The sequence below is a fragment of the Callionymus lyra genome, chromosome 16, assembly GCF_982586985.1.
Source record: "Callionymus lyra chromosome 16, fCalLyr1.hap1.1, whole genome shotgun sequence".
Lineage (NCBI taxonomy): Eukaryota > Metazoa > Chordata > Actinopteri > Syngnathiformes > Callionymidae > Callionymus > Callionymus lyra.
Window position 1 is genome coordinate 6,938,954 of NC_141833.1, and position 17,589 is coordinate 6,956,542.

The 17,589-nt window shown below is 39.0% G+C and overlaps 1 protein-coding gene across 1 annotated transcript in view; it reads right to left on the reverse strand.

Moving 5' to 3' along the window:
• Nucleotides 1–16,133, reverse strand: part of LOC148063396 (uncharacterized) — a 72,625-nt gene extending 56,492 nt beyond the window's left edge. The window contains exon 1 of the mRNA XM_087811759.1: nucleotides 15,791–16,133. The gene's annotated coding sequence lies outside the window, so the exon portion shown is untranslated. The remainder of the gene's footprint in view (nucleotides 1–15,790) is intronic.
• Between the last annotated feature and the right edge of the window lie 1,456 nt (nucleotides 16,134–17,589).

Sequence of the window (17,589 nt, forward strand, 5' to 3'; positions counted from 1 at the left end):
GTGTCCTCATTTTCCTTCGTCTACCTTCCTGGTGCCTTTTTTTCTGAGGAAAAAGGTTGAAGCTTGTTCTGTGTTGTGGCTTCTGCTGGGATTACCAGAAAAAAGATGAGTCACAAGGCGGTTGAATTAGTGACGCACAACTGAGAAGAAAAAGGTTTTTCTAGAGTTACTAAAATATGGCAAAAGAAGGGTTGTCATCGAACTTAAAACATGTAAGCATGGAGATATTTATCCTTAATATCTAAACCCAAATTGACTGTATAATTATATCAGAGTGAAACTACATCCCTGGGGTTTTCAATGGTCGTAACTCATTCTTTATATACCTGTACCTCCTTTAAAGTATATATTTTATTGAGTATTGTTTTGATTGTTTAAGCGTTTTGTGACCCTGGTCTGGAAAAGTGCTAAATAAATACAAATGACTTACTTACCTTTAAAGAATACTCAAAAAAGGCACTATGAAATGTTCAACCCTTTGAATACGTTTCATTTACTCATCAAAAGATGTCACATACCTGGTCGAGGTGAAAATCCTAGTCTAAATGTACTTCAAAACTGTCGTAAGGAGACCTTAAAATAATCTTTAAAGTAGCAATATACAAGATTTAATGTATAGTTACCAGACAAATGGAGACGGAGGCTCTTCTTGTGTCGAAGACTCTCAATAACTAACATAACATTTTGGTCTCTGACCCTACGGTGTGACCGGATGGACGTTCAGACCCTCTAGATGGGTCGCCCAGACAAAGTTATGTAGTGAAGAGCAATCATTAAAATAACGACTGCATGAGTCATGACTACACCAAGTCATTTTAAGGGCCGTTTTAACTGAAACATCTTAAAGCACAAATGTTCTCTATCAATATATTAGAAACATTACTTTGTATTATATTTATCGAATAAGTAATACAACTTATTTCCCAGAATCAGGTCTGAATATACAGTATACAAGAGAACAGACAGGACACTGTCAACATATACTATACTTCCTTAAACAGCTAAAGTCTAATCCAAGTTTTTCTTGCGGTTGCCAGAACGTCTCAATTTCGTGCTTGGTACTGACCTTCCATGTGTTCTAGCATTGTCTCAGACTATTTGTACTTTGAAATTTTGCCCCTTTTCTTTGGCTTTCCCAAGACTTTTGTTCTCAACCACCTACACTACCGAAAATTGTCAAGTTATAAACAACCCTCGGACGCTTTTTTCGCGATATAATTGGATTTACAGAGCTGCCGTCCACTATTTATCGTACACACTGCCACTTTAAGAAGCCTTTACCGGGGACTGTTATGAGCTACTTCACTGTTCTCTAGTCGACTTAAAAGACACGTCGTGTATTGTGAAGATAAAAGTTGGCACGATCAAAACAGCTGCGCGCAACAACATTACGTCCGCCTGACAGCTAGAACGAAGCTGTGGGGAAGTTCCAGCGAGATACTGAGACAGTCTTGTGTGATGTTGTCATGGGATGACACACACACACACACACACACACACACACACACACACACACACAGAAAAAGGTATTTTCTCAGTACAAAACCGAACCGCACAGTGACATTAAAAGAAACCGCGTCGGACTGTAGAGGAAATTTAGAGGGGTGAGGGGGAGACGAAGGATTATGTGTTTGGCTGTAAGCTGAACAAGAGGGGGTCTGGAATATTTGGAGTGGACTCTTTAATCTTTTCACCCTAGATGATCTCTTGCTGCAGGGAAAACCCATATTTAAGTGAAAATAGAAGTGTTAATGTTTTCGCTGATTTAAAACTGGAATTAAAAGTCAAAAATTTGGATCATAAACTTCACACCACATGGATTTAAAGATATTTTTGCCGTTGGATTCTGAATTATTTGAGTTCCTGATGATCTTTCAAACACTTGGCGGCGCAAACGACAACATCCTGTCCAGGCGCTTTTGTTGCGGGAAAGAAGTGCTTATTAGATTCTTCTGTAACCCATTTCCATCCTCGGGTTTGATGTAACCGTCTTTTATGTGAACGGGAACGCTCGGTACAGATCGCAGCTAAACGCTCCTCAGAAGTGAGATCCAATACAGTTGCCTTTCTACTTCCTGTCATTTATTCATCAAGGCATAACAGAAACCACATCATCCCTTCAATGGAAATGATTTTTACTACCACCAAAAGGTTTAGGGGGATGACGCCTCACTGTAAGAAAATATAGATTTGACTTTTTGGCGTTATTAAGAATTAATTTTAAGATTTTTAATCTTTATTAGGTTTCTCTTATTACATCTCATGCTTTAAATTTAGAACAAAACATTGCCTTTTTATTTCAGTATTTGCTAATTTCCTCTCATTTTCATTAAGCTACACTTTAAAACTTGTTTTATTATCCCTTTTTTTGTTCAAAATCATTTGTTTATAGTCTTTTTTACGGCGTAAAATGTTTTCCCTAAAACCTTCTAGATGAATGATATCTTTAACTTCATTTAAAATTGTATTTAATTTAATTGGGGGGGGGGGGGGGTAGAAGAGAAGCAAGTGGATGATCAGAATCACAATCTGTTTATTTCTAGGAACAGGATATTGTTGTGGTGTTTTAGATACATTATTAAATGGAAATACAATTAAAATTAAATTAAATTCAGAAAAAAGTGACTCGTACATTAAAGTGGGCAAATAAAAATTAAATTATTAATTTGAAATTAATAAATTAAAATGAAATAACTAAAGTTATGGGCCTTACAATTATGAAAAGAATCTAAAATTATATAAATTATTACTATTTATTATTCATTGAAGCTTTTTTTTAAGGGAGTCTTGTGTTTTTCTTCGTATTGTAAAAAGCTGGAATTCTGGAAATCTCCCTTTTTTTAATGTAATATGTACGTAATTTTAAGATAAGATAAGATGATTCCAGGTTTCCAGTAGCAACAAAGTACATGCACTAGGATATAGAATAGCAAAGAACACACTTACATTTTTTTTAAATACATTTGTGTAATAAATGTGTTAATTTAAAAGCTATAAATCATATTAATATTAAGTTCTGTCTGTTCTACAAATGTTTAGTTAGTGATTTCTACACTAGGAAGGAAGGACCTTAAATTCTGGACTAGTTTTCATGCCTCCTTAAAATTGGATGGAATTGGAAGTCTCTCCTACTTTAGTTAAAACACTCATGGTTTACATTTTATTTAAATTGGACGATTTTTATGTCGGACCCCAGTAAAACCATTCACCTTTTGGTCAGTGGTTGACATGCTAGTTTCCAAAGGTTTAAAGCTAACGTGTTGGAAACAAATCTTAATTTCTGTTTCCTTTAAATTAGATTTAAGTTCTTTTAGGAGCCTCGTGAGACACAAAATGAAATAATGCATGTTTTCCTCGCTCTGTAGCGATTGGACCGGGTTAACCCAAATTACAAAAGCACAGGTTGCGAGCAGCATTCCCTGGATTCCAGACGATGTGTACCGACGTAATTAGCGAATCTCCCGACGCACCTCGACGTCTCTCATTAATCTCACATGAGTGATTAGGGCTGCTGCGACGAATGAAACCACAGGAGGTGTGAAACTGGGTGTGAAACTGTTGTCGTTCTCATATGTTATCGCACTCCGGAGACTCCGGGAGGATTAAACGATGGCGGAACAGCCCCATTGGCAGCTAATCATGCTGCTAATGATAAGTGTTGGGAGGAGGCAAGGTCAAGATCTGGTACATAAAAGTAACGCTTCTGTTTGTCTGGTTTTAGTTCTCTAGTTTGTTTCACCAAAACCACAGACGGTGACGCTCCTAACTTCTTGATTCCTGATTAGAGGCAAACATCATGGTCGCCTCCAGCCGAGATGCTGTGATAGCGATCTGACGGGGTTTTATCAGACGTCATGCCGACCCCGCGTGTCCACGCCAGACGCTCGCTGTGCGACCGCACATGAATCACGTCTAACTGGCGGGCGGGAGGCTAAAAAATCACCTAAATTAGCAGATTCAAATGTCACCCGCGGTGACGGAATTGATCAGACGACTTGTGAAAACACTCGCATGACAACATTTTTATATGATTCATAAGGTTCAGATCATAGGAGGCGAAGAAGAGAGTGCAGACAGGGTGGAACCTGCAGAAGTGACATCAGGATGCAGGGAGGTCAATGAAAAATGAGGTCATTAGTGACACAAAGACATGATGTGTGACTAGAGAGGATGATATTTACAGGTTAAGGTTGAAGGAGGTTGTTACCGTGGCAACGGCGAATGAGAAATACAGAGAGAAAAGATGGATGAATTCTCCATTTAATGTGGATGTTGAGCCACTTATGATGGCATTTGAAGTTGCACTAAATAAAAAAGAATAATAATAATGTAGGGAAAGGCAACTTATATTGCAGTTTAAATTTACCAAAATAAAAGCACGAATAAAAATAATCTTGCCGCCTCAATTCTATATTTATTTTTAATTTATTATTATATTTTTGCAACATTACATTATGCCAAGATTATTGCATAATTTCCTTTTTTAAACACTGTGATTTTAACTGATATATTTAATATGGGTATGTAATCTCAACAGGGTCAAGGTGACCCAAAGGCCTGAAAAAAAAATGTGTTTGAGGTATCCCTTGTGTTATCTCTGGGTCAATATAAACGACCTCCCTGGCTTCCAGAAATACATATGCAGGGGTGGAGGTCGTTCACTTTTACCCAGCGATAACACAAGGGATACCACAAACACATTTGTTTTCACGCCTTAGGATCACCTTGACCAAGAGACAACACACGGGATACAACAAACACATTTGTTTTCTAGACAAGGGTTAAGTGAAAAAGTGTTGATTAAATAATTATATTTAGTTCAGTCTTCATTTTCATTTTCTCTTCCACATTTAAAGCATCCGGATCATGACACGTAGTCAGAGAAACCATCTGCTCGCAATTCTTTCTTTTTTTATTACTTATTCCTTTTTTCGCTCTCCACGGTTACAGTCGTGCTTCAATGAGTCACTTATTCCAAGTGGAAAACATCGCAAAATAGATTTACGAGGAGTTTAAATGTGTTTGTTTTTTAAAAAAAAGCCTTGATCTTAATTTTTATGAATTATATTAGCTCTGGAGTGAAATCCTATTTTTTTTTAACTTAGAATTTATTAGAAAAGCACTTCCAAATACAAGTCTTTAAAGTGCACTGCAACAGTTAAAGGTCGTCACCATGTTTACATTCAGCTTCGACTCTGTTGACAAGAGCAGGTATGTGTTGTGTGTCGCGATCCAGGGGAATTTAAACGAGCAACTTCTGAACAAAAGCAACATAATAACCGGTTGTAGGATCCAGCAACAGATGAGCCGTTTCCGCCAAACAGAAGGAAAAAAAAAATAGGAAAAATCACTTTGCTTGTATCCATCACTTTGAATCAGGACTTCGGGTTTTGATTCTTCCAACCGTAAAATGGTCCCAGAAGTGGAGAAGAAAAAAAAAAAATCAAGCGGATGAGAAAGATGCATGATGATGGGAAACCTCCAGAGGACCGACTCTGATCGCTCCTCCAGGCTGAGCTAAACATCTCCGTTACCTCCCGGGGGGTTGAGAAGGCTTATGTTATGACAGCACCATATTGGAAATGACGATCGCGGTCGAGACGAAGGTATTTGATTGTTTCCTAAATAGACAAAAGCGAGCAGCGTTCGATCCCCCTCTCCTTCCTCCCTTCCTCTCCTCCCTCTCTTCGGGCCAACAGGATGCCACCTTAGGGCTCCGGCACTCGGAGGTGATGAATGCTCGGCTCCTGTAGTGCATCTGTGCGAGCAGATGAATGGGGAGGAGAGGCTGATAAATTGGGTCACGCGTACGTGGCGTTTCTGGGTAATGCGGTGAAAACGCCGGTTGCTAGGACGGCTGTGCAACTGGGGGCGACGACGCCGACCGCAAAAACTCTTTGCTATTCGCCATATTAGTACGCAAAACCGACTGTTCAACTCACATTTCAATTGTCTTGTGTTGTTTCTTTCACTGCTGGGTCACACGGTCTGGTATTTCCGCTCTGATAAAAGGACCGACAGACGTGTGAGCGCCGGCTAATGAGGCGAAACAACAGAACATTTAACGACGACGCAAAGAAAGAAAAAAAGAGCAATTTCACAGTGAGACGTTAATAAAAACCAACATAATTATAACGCAGCTCAACACTTCTGAGTCCAAGTCGACTGACTTACAATTAACAGAACATTCAATGGTTTACAGTGCGTTTAAAATAAAAACAATTAAATTGTTAAATTGTAAATATTCACAGGGTTTGTTCATTTTTGTGTAGCAATCAAACTTCTGGCCGGCCACTGGATGGCAGCAGTCATTACGTCCTCCGCAGCTAAAGGAACAATGAAATCATGTGAGATTCCAGTGATGACTGAGGACCAGAGGATACAGTCGGCTCCAGCAGCTTTTAAAGCTAAAGACAATACTACAAATATATTGTTGTGCCTACAGTATCACAATACATCATATCGTTGTCCCTGTATCTTTATGCGTATCGTATCTCCAGATAATTATGTACCACTAATAGACAGGGTCTTGACTTTGTGGTGTCTTAAGTTGAAGCTGGTTTGAAATTGTATCTATTGAATTTTGTTGATTTTATATTCTCTGGATAAATAAAATAGTTTATTAAAGGGCCACCATTGGCCTTACTTTGGACAAATAAGGTGGCTATGCTAGTTAGTATACCATACCATTGTATGATAAATATAGAAAAAAGAAAATACAGAAAAAAAAAATAGAAAAAAAAGTCAAATAAGTCCTTTAAAGGGTGCATATAATGAAGTGCTGTTATTGGTCAAACCTGGAATGACAGGAAAGTAACCGTTCTTTAAAAAGGGGTTGAATTATGATTGGCAAATGAAACTCTGCCAATTTAGCTGAGGCTACGAAAGCTAAAGTACTCGCATGTCCATCAAGTCAACATGCAAATTCAAGACAACTGATAAGACAAAATATGACCAAGCAACAGTATTTGGGGAAAAAAACTAAAAAAAATGACCCACTATATTTTGTGTATGTATTTAAAAAAAAAGAAAACATTGCTGTAATCACATCCTGCTTTGTTTATACATTGAGTCCGTTAGAGCTGGAGACTACCGAGATTGATGATGCGCAGTGACAAACCTTGATTGGAGTGTTTTCAGTGGGCGGGGCTTAAGCACATCTCTAATGTCAATATTTCAATGAAATAAAGTTTTGTACAAACAGACACATACTGATGAGTACAACATCTATTTAACACAAGCCTTAATCAAAGCATTATTTGCCCTTTAAATAACCTTTTTTTTTTAAATATTTTCCAAAATATGCGTTAGCCTTCAGATTATTATTAACTGGACCAGAAGATTCTGGTTCAAGAATTCCTTCTACTATCTGAATTATGAATATTGTTTAATTTAATGTATTTTTTAAAAGGTCAATTCAATATTTATTTTATATGCAAATTGAATACATCTTAAATTGTAATCATATTTATTACATACTGTCATTAGCATAAAAATCATGTTGCGTTCACTTCCATCTTCTTCAGGGCGACTAGAATCCTGACAATCCTTTCAAACATCCATGATTCATGTCACACACACACCATCACGTGACCCTCGGCGATGACATCATATCACGTTTGACTTTTTTTTCGTCGGCTCGCGGCGTCGTTTCAACGCGACGTCTGTGTTTTTCCGATGTCACTTCGCTCAACCGTGATCGCCGGTGGCGTGGATTGGATCGCAAGATTAGCGTCTGTGCCCTTTTCAGAACCAGAGGAAACCGTCAATCCAGATCCGTCGTGGAAATGAGCGACGTGTCGTTTTATCATGTTTGTATAATTACACCGTTTTTTTTTTCCATTCTCCGCTTTACGCTAATTCAATTAATCCCAGGTATGGGAAGGACTGATTGTGAGGGAGCGGAAGAAGGGAGGGAGTTGCGAGGATGGGAAGGAAGGAGGGGAGGCCTTGGCACAGATAACAAGACAAACTAGATTTGAGGGCGGATAGATCTTGTCGGCAGCGCACGCCGCCGCCTCTTGGCAGACGGAGCGCAGTCGATATCGAGCGAGGCTTCTCTTACTTAAGATTTACAGTACCTCGTACTTCACCGGACGGATGAGCGTTTTATTCGGTGCCAACTGGCGCTACACGAGTTGAGCTGAAGGTCATTGTGACTCATTTCCAGTTTCGGGAGGCGGGGTTTTGCCGAGTTTTTTTAAGTTGAGAGGAGCCAGACTCCGGAGCAGACGGAGCGCCACCGTACACGATGTCTAAAAGACAGTCTGGGAGGACAGTTGGTGCAGATTGCGGTATCACCTCGAAAGGCATATGGCGGGGGCACCGCATGCCTGGCGGCTAATTGAGTCCTAATGAATCATTGGTTTGGCGGGCGACACGTCCCCCCGGTGGAGGCTGGTGTCATTGATGCATCGACCGCTTCCCCTCTTGGAAGAGATGTCGGGGCCCCCCCCGCCACTGAAAACTTCAGTCGCAAACCAGCAGATGTTTCCGAGGCCGCGGCGTAAGGGACCGTCAACAAGGCCTCACAACAACAACAAGTAATTGTGCCACAGACTGAGGATTCATTACTCGATTTGACTCACTATACAGTGTCTGGGTCGCTGCCTCAACATGGCACATGCAATGAGACACATGACTGTTGCTAAACACTAAAAAAATCAATGGCCCCTGACAGATGTTGCCATCGACATAAGTGCACGTGAGGGATTTACTAGCATGTTAGCGGCCAAAGATGATGGATTAGGTAGAAAGTTCAAGTGAGTTTAACAGTCGTTTTTTGTGTTGCATTCTCGTCAGGTTTGTGCGTCTAGTTCAGGGGTCCCCAAACCTTTACCTGTGAGGGCCAAGTCCCCATAAGATACCTTTCAAACCAGACCTTTAAGAGCAAAAAAAAATGTAGGTAGGTGTACGATAACAAAAAAACGTCTTTATATTGATTTAGCTACTCACAAAATGTACCCCCTAAAAACAAGTGGTCTTATATTTTAGTCACGTACTGTATATGTAATAAAAAACTTAAAATACGTATCTGGTTTTGTTCAGGGGGCGGGGCCAAGTGTGGAGGTGGGTTCTATCCAAAGGGTATGTAGTCAAGGGACCACTGGTCAAGTTCATCATCAACATCACGATATTATTTCGCTTGTATTTCTTTGTACCATACGACCAAAAATTTCCATTTGTATTATTCTTAAAATGATGATAAAACTATTGAAATGTATTTCCTTTAAACAATTCTAAACTTTTAGCCAAGAACCACTGCTGTGACCCGAGGAAGTAGAACCATTTAAATAGTGAAGACAAAGTACAGCATTTACACCAGCTAGCCAGAGGAACACGTCTATGCATCACTTTAACTTTCTTGAACGCATTTTAAGGCAGTAACTGAGGAGAATTGATGACCCGACCCACGCTTTACCTCATTTTTATACCATCTAACCTCATTTCAGAGATGTTCAAAACAAAAATAAACTTAAGGGAAAATATGTTCCCACTACAACTTTGACTTATGATGAAACTTGTAGTAGGGAAGTATTTGAAGAGGAAAATAACTTACTATATTTCTAAATATTGTGTACTCTAATTCAATATAAAATACAAAAATATAAATTATATTTTTAGTATCTGGTGATTTATTTGGTCATTTTACAAAATGTAAGCCACTGTCATGTGGCATTTTATTGTCCCTCAAATAATAATATATCAATCTCCAACTTTTATTTTATTTTGTCTCCGATGTAATTTTTCCTGGAAAATATTGATTCATATTTACTTCCGTGTAACAGACAATATTCTTTATAGGTTAGGTTTGTTATTTATTTGGAGATTTAAAGAATACAGGTGTTTAAAATATACAAATATTCCAAGTGTTACAGGTGCTAAAACGACTGGTGTAGCTAAGCTAACAAGTATAGCATTCAGATTTAAACTCACTTTGCAATACAATTAAAATAAACTGTGAAAATAATTAGGAATACTTTACTCAATTACTCATTTAGTTTGAGTGATGGAGAAGAGTATCTACCAAGTCTTAATATGTTTAGACTGTTGTATGAACTGCTTTATATTCTTATTTGTTTTTTTTGTTTTTTTAATGTTCTTATTGTGTGCGTTTCATTCTTTTTTTTCATGTGGCTTTGCGGTGACTGGAATCCTAATTTCCCAAAGGACGTTTTCCCAAGGAATCAATAAAGTTCAATCTATCTATCTAATAATCATTCTTTCTATTTAGCGGTACAGGGTGGTCCGGTTAAGCATAACTGTCCACGTCGACCAAAAAGAGCAAATAGAGTATAAACAATAGAGTGGTGGCTTCTTAAGACCTTGGCTCCGGCACCAGCTTGAGTGATATAATTTGGTTCTTTATTTGTTCAGGCTTTTCCTTGATTTTCTGGAACTCCTGTTGTGTTATCAGTTTTATCTTGACCTTTAAAGTATATACTTTATTGAATATGGTTTTGATTGTTTAAGTGCTTTGTGACCCTGGTCTTACTTACTTCCATGTCAATTAAAAAAACAGTGTCTTAGTCATAGACGGCAAGTGTTCGAGGTTTGATATTGAAGTATAAATAAATAATTTTGATAATACATTTTGACACAGTTTCATGACCAGATTCGAAGAATGAATTCAAATAAAATTAGAACCATCCGTCACATCCTATAAACATCGCAAGAGCAAATCAAACTCAACTCACAACCGTCCATCATAGCGTCAGACAGAAGGTTTGGCCTGGAACCAACTGTAGTAAATGATTTGTTGTTTACCACTTCTCATTACCGAATCTAGTTCACTCGTAATGAGGTTGCGCACGTGTGAGTGGTTCCCAGCCCTGCTTACATAACGTCTAAATGACCATTGGCCCAAATCTAACCAATCCATGTGAAACCAGATAACAACACACAAAAAAAAAAAAAACGGGAGCGAGCGAGATCCTTAATTCAGTCGTGTTGTTGACGTCGACCCATTTCCAATTCCATCAGCCGAAAAACCTGGCGAGGAACATTTTCCCTTCCGAAATGAAAATGTTTATCTTTTCAATTTCAGGTTTCATATTTGGCGTGAGCGCTCCGGGAGAGTAATCAGCAAGTGTTGTTTCCATCACATTATACCGGCTTGTTGGAGGTGAAATTTTATGTTCCCGTCGCAGACGCCGGAGCCATTTCTTAATCTATTTTCACTGCTTGTAGTCTTAGTCTCTGCCCCCCCCCTCACCCCTTAACCACCCTTTCCCTTCGACACTTTCAAACCCCTCGCCCTGCTCTCGCCACTAACCCTGCACCTGTCATGTTGATTACTCTCGCGCCGGAACATGTGCTGCCTTCACTTGTCCGTTAAAACACCGGCTATCTCCGCAATCTCTGCTCGCTCTATACGTGCGGCTGGTGTGACCTCCGACCTTCCTGCTACCCGGGGCCACCTCTTTGTTAATGAATACGGCTGATGTGGCGAGGCCGACGGGAGTAAAAAAAAAAAAAAAACGAGAGACACAACCTCGGTCTCTCATTAAAGATACTTGTATGAAATATTCAGGCTGCTCTAGATTTGGGGCGACGTTTGCTGAACGGCAGAAACGACGACGGTTGTGAGTCTGTGTTCCGTCCTTCAGGGTGTCGGGGCTGAAAAAAGCGACGTGATTAAACGAAAAGGCTTTTCATGATGACAATACAATGAGAATCTTTGTTTAACTTTTTAGAGCGCTGGTTTTCTGCATCTGTGCGCTCAGCTGGAGGTCCCAGCTATGTAGGTTAAGAGGCAGGAGATGATTTGAATGAATTCAGAAAAAAATAATAAATGAAAATATATTTTGGAATAAAGAACTATTGCTTGGAACTTATATTGGCCATTACAACATTATTCCTACTACTTTTCCAGTAAGAGTCCAGTTATGATGAGGTTTCTGCGTCAAAAAGGTTTGTTGAATGGTGCCTCAGGATTATTAAATACCTTTTTTTAAATTACATTTTTTATTGATAAAAAATATAAAATAACAATCGATATCATGTTTTAAAGTCTTGAAATATATATATTTATAGATTAATATTTATCATTTATAGTACATTTTGTTCATTGATAAAGATTTTAAAATGAGTGACAGGAAGTCCAAATGTATTAATTCACAACTCTTACTTCCATGTTCAGGCTTTTCCGCTGTTGAATATCAACACACCCACGCAGCAAAATCCATTATCTTTACATCAATTTAAAGTTCAGCTTTTTTACATCAAACGATAAAAGATAGTTTTTAGCTTCAAATATTACCTGTGCCACTTGATACTCAACTAAAATCAGAAAGTTTTGATCATTTGGATTCTAAAAGTAGTGGATTATGGATCCATTTCCAGCCTTGAAGATTACTCCTAAGTATGTTTTATTGTTTGTTGGTAGTAGAATAAAGTATATCAGGGGTCCCTAGTCATTTTTGTGGACCGGTATCATGTCGGAATTATATTTACGGACCGACCTTAAGCTAGAAACAGTAAAAATAAAATAGAGACTACTAGTTTACAGGTTCATTTTTTAAATAAAAACTCAAAAAAGCGCCTTGGTGTGTCAAGAACCAAAAGGGATTTTACTTGGGATTTACTGTAGAAAAGACCATCTTTTAGTCATTAACAGTAATAATCAATAAAACAAATTGTTATTCTTTCTGTGCGGCCCCATAACAAAACCTCTCGGGCCAGTACCGGTCCCCGGGATGGGGATCTCTGATGTATATCACACAAGTAAACTTCTGCACCTTAGTAGTGTTGCAAAGATAACTCGTCTTTACAAAAAACTTACGCCCATTATTTGCCAATAATTAGCAAATTAGCCTACAGATGCTAACTCTCCAACAAGCTAGCTAAGTCCAACTTCGTCAGATCAACATCTTGAAGAATAAATTCCTGTCAATTGTGTTGCGATATATTGTTGGCTCAAACATATACAAGAGGATCTCAAGAAGTTCTGTTTCTGCTCAGAAAATCTTGACTAGTAGTCGATGAACAGCGGGTACAGGAAGTGGAACAAGATGTCCGTGATTATATAAGAAGCCTCTCGAGCACCCCCGACCTTGCTATATTCCCCGAGAACTCGCGCAGATTTATGGGAAAGAGTGTTTCCGTCTTAATGGGATCAGATGTACTGTATCTTCCACGTACACTCTCAGCTTTACTGTCAGCAGCTAAATTAAGAGTGTTTCCCACAGAGGGACCCAACAAAGAAGTCTTTACTGGAGATTCTGCTCTCTAGTGTTCCGTTAAGATCCAACTTAAGCCGCTCGGCTCACACTGTTCTGCAGAAAAGGGCGTCTTGGGAGGACGACTGGGAAGTGTGTGTTGCGAGTGTGTGTACGTGCGCGCACAACATGTGTCCCACAATCAAGCTTAAGGGGTCTATTGCAGAAGATCCCCTGTAAGGAGATTACCGAAATCAGTCCGGCAGAAGTTGGCATTGAACCTTGGCCCTCGTCTGTTGCAAAACAAACGCTGACCCTTTGTTTATATCCCATCAAGAGGTGGTCGTCAACATGTGACGTTGTCGTGCGGCGAAATGGGATTAGAGTTCATGCAGGTCGTTTTTGAGAAATCTCTTAAAAGATGGCGTCTCATTGAATTATGCAGTATCAAGATACTGGCTAATGTCTATTAAAGAAAAGGAAAATGTAAAAACTTGTAGATGCTGCTTTCAAGTCGAACCTTTTATCAGTTCAATGGAGATTCTTGGAGCGCTCGCGCCACACGAGAGACAAGACCAGAAGAAGGAATTCATGAAAAGATTCTTAAAAACAGAGATAATCAAACCATCTATTGCAAACTGTTCTATGAATATTGATAATATATTGGAAATAAGGCAAATAAAAGTATACACAACTATATTATGTTCTTTATCTTAGATTGTATAATCTTGTTCTTTCTCTTTGTTCTTATTTTTATTTATTTGTTATGAAGATTGCTGTATTGCTGTGGCTAATTGAAAAAACAAACAATTTCCCGAAGGAGACCTCCTGAGGGATCAATAAAGTTCTACCTAACCTATTATAGTCATTGAAATACATTTAAAGTATGTGGTGTACCACTGTATTATCGCTCATTTCTAAAGAAAATGTCATATAAAGTTTAAAAAACTGAGTTAGTGGCACCATTTTTAAACATTTAAAGACGACTACCTTTTACATTAGCATCGTTTGGTTGAGGTTTGCGAGGTTGAGAGGGTTGTTAGCTTGTTAGCATGCTAGCCGCGTATCATTTTAAGATTGATGTTGCTGACAATTGTAAGATATCAGTGATTGATTGTTTGGAGAATTGCATCCAAGATGGCTCCATTTGGGGGCGAAGACAGAGGGACATTGTTAGCTTAGCCGACATTTTGTTATTACGATACTTATTCCGAAGTCCATTCTGACGCTGCCTTGAAAAAAAACATACCTTTTTTTGGTAATAAAAAGCATCATAAAAAATAACGCCAATTCTGAGCCATTATCTCAGGGTCAAGCTGACCCAAAGGCCTGAAAACAATTGTGTTTAAGGTATCCCTTGTGTCGCTTTTGGGTCAAGGTGAACGACCTCTGTGGCTTTCATAAATACATATGCAGTGGTGGAGGTCGTTCACTTTAACCCAGAGATAACACAAGGGATACCTCAAACACATTTGTTTTTGGACCTTCGGGTCACATTGACCCTGAGGTAACACCTAGGTTAAGATTGCGACAAGTCGAGGCAAAATGCGATTCATAGAATACCCTGTTCACCGATGACTTATTGAATTCCGAAAACAACCAAAAATCCGAGCCCAGAGTACAACCAAAGTTTTGGGGAAAAGTTTTATGCAAGTTCATCCATGAAAGGACTACCAATTGGTACTTAACATAATGGAAAATGATTTCAACTGGGTGTAAAATTGCGTCTAAACACGCAAGTTACATATTCTATAGAAACACGTTATGAAATCGGATGATGACCCAAAAACTGACTCACAAGAAGCACGTGAACGCATCATCATTTTTTTTCCTCCGATAAAAAAGAACCTCTTTGGTTTTAAAGACAAGCTTATATATTTATTTTTAGAAATTTCCCGAAGTGTTTGAATCAGACTCGAATCTTTTGACGTGAGATGTCACGTGGTGTGTCTTCTTGATCCAGATCCTAAATCTGGCGCACATACTGGGCCCGGAATCTTTCTGCGCAAAAACTGCTGATCCAACTCTCCATCCACAGGTCCTTCATGACCGAACACAGACTTTAGACCCCCTCCTCCCCCCAACCCCTCATCCCTTAAAACCAAAAACCAGCGAGTCATCCTCGGAACCGTCACCGGCGCGCACGCACACACACGCGCAACCACACACACACACACACAGGTCCAGAAACTCGTTGACAGTCGTTTACAGATGATTTAGCGCTGTTGCGGTAGAAGGAGAGGTGGGGGGGAAAAGAGGAGGAGGTGGGAGAATAATCTATGTTTTTGCGATGATGATGATGATGATGATGTTGGATCACGACCGGATCCAAAGGATTCTCTGGATCCAATTTATGCGCAAATCCGGACAACCGGCGTTTGCGCTTTTAAAGGACACCGCGTCCAACCCGATGACAGACACCTGATAAAACACGCACTTGTCGTTATTTTTCCCCATCAGGATTTTCACTGTTTTTTTTCCCAGCTTCCCAGGGTGACCACTTGGTCATCCCCCGTGTAGACGAAGCTCCGCAGTCCCGATCGGCGCGTCCCATAAAAAAAAAAAAAAACCCTGACGTGCCTTAACGCACTTCTACTAAGACTTAAAAAAAAAAAAGAGATGTCACTCACCTTCCATCAGGACCCCCCCTCCACCACCTCCTCATCGGTTACCCCCCAAACCCCTTGTTTCCTCCTCAGATGCGTGTCAATCCATGTGTTAATTCCATCCTCCGGACATGACAGCGCGTCTGGGCATCGCGTTGGAAAACCTTTCCATGGTGGTTGGAAACTAAAAAAAAAATCCCGGGCTGTGGATGTTTCTCCTCTGCAGTAGTGAAGTTGCCTGGTTACCCCTGTTTCTCATTCAAGGAGGCTGAGGCTGCTGTACTAGCGGCCAATCACAGCAGCAGCCCGAGAGATTAACTATTTCTTGGCTCCACTATTCCCACTTTCAGGGCTGGAAATGAGGGGGGAGTGGGCGTGGAAAACTAGGGCCCCCGGTGACAGGGGAGAAAAAAATTAAAATGCACGGAGAATAGAGAGAGAGAGAGGGGGATCCGTTAGAGAAAGAGAATGTGTGGCAAAAGGGGGAGGGGACCGAGAGGATTAAACAGTTTTTTTTTTTTTTCGAAAAAAAATAAAAGGATGGATGGAAGGGAGGAGGGACCAGTTGACATTTCTCACGACAACAAAGATGCAAGTTACTGATATTTATTCCATAGATGTTGAGATGTGGCCACCTTTTTTTAAATCCACTTTGATGCTGAAGTAACAACAGATCAAGTTTTTTTTTTTTTACTGTGTGACCTTCACATGAAAGTGAGAGAAACACTGAAATTGTTTTTTTTTTGGGGTTACTTGGTTGTTTTTTCCAGGCAAACATCGGTTAGAAACAACTTTGGCGGTGTTTTGTTTTTACAGAAATTAATACAACTCAGAGCAGCAAACAAATAAAGCAGCTTCCCTTCTTTTTATTCAACGAATTACAACTTATATATATTTACACAATACATTGAAAACGACTTAAATACATGAAAATTCAATCTTTTTTTGTTTGTTTACTCTTGTCAAGTCTTCATCTTTATCCATGTGGCATTTATTACTGGGCTGCACAGAAAAAGTAAAAGATTTTTTAGATATATACGATTATTATTCCGGTACTTTTTATTATTACTGTCTAAAAGTTATTTCATTTTAAAAAAGTTTTTTTTTTAAAGTAACATTAGCCTGTTACTCTTGACAAGTCAGGATGCTTGTTTTCGTGATGTTTCCTAGAAACAAGAAAGTGTTTAAAGGAAATAAAGAAGAAATAATCCTGATAACTAGGAAATATTTGAGTAAACAATCTATATGGGACCATTTTGTTGGAGGGACTCGTTATAGTGAGATATAATTCAAGACCTTTTTTTTTCCAATCATACATTTCATTTTTGCTGTTTTTATCTGAAGGTCAGTCCATGAAATAGTGGCACTATTAAAGTCCACCATTAAATAAACTATATGAACAAAGAAAAACACAAATTATCTGGTCACAATGTGTGAATATTATTCAATATATAATGAAGTATTAGGTAGTCATACTAAGGCACTGATCGAGTGCACACCACTACCAAGGGACACATTTTGACTGTAAAACAATCTTGAATAAAACAACTTCCAAATAAAGTTGTCAAACTGAGACTTCCAGTTGCAACTTCAAACTAGTACTTTTATTAATACTTGTATATCAGGAGCAGCGATTAGAAGCCATACAAGTGAACAACAAAATCTTCTAAATGATCTTAAATCCAGACGAACCTGCGACATAATCAAATCACTTCCAAGTTAGTCCATTTCTTAACAGACCTAGAATTGTCAGTGAAACATGTTTTTTATGTCTTAACTATTCTAGACAAAACAACGCAACCATATACTTATTTATTTAACCA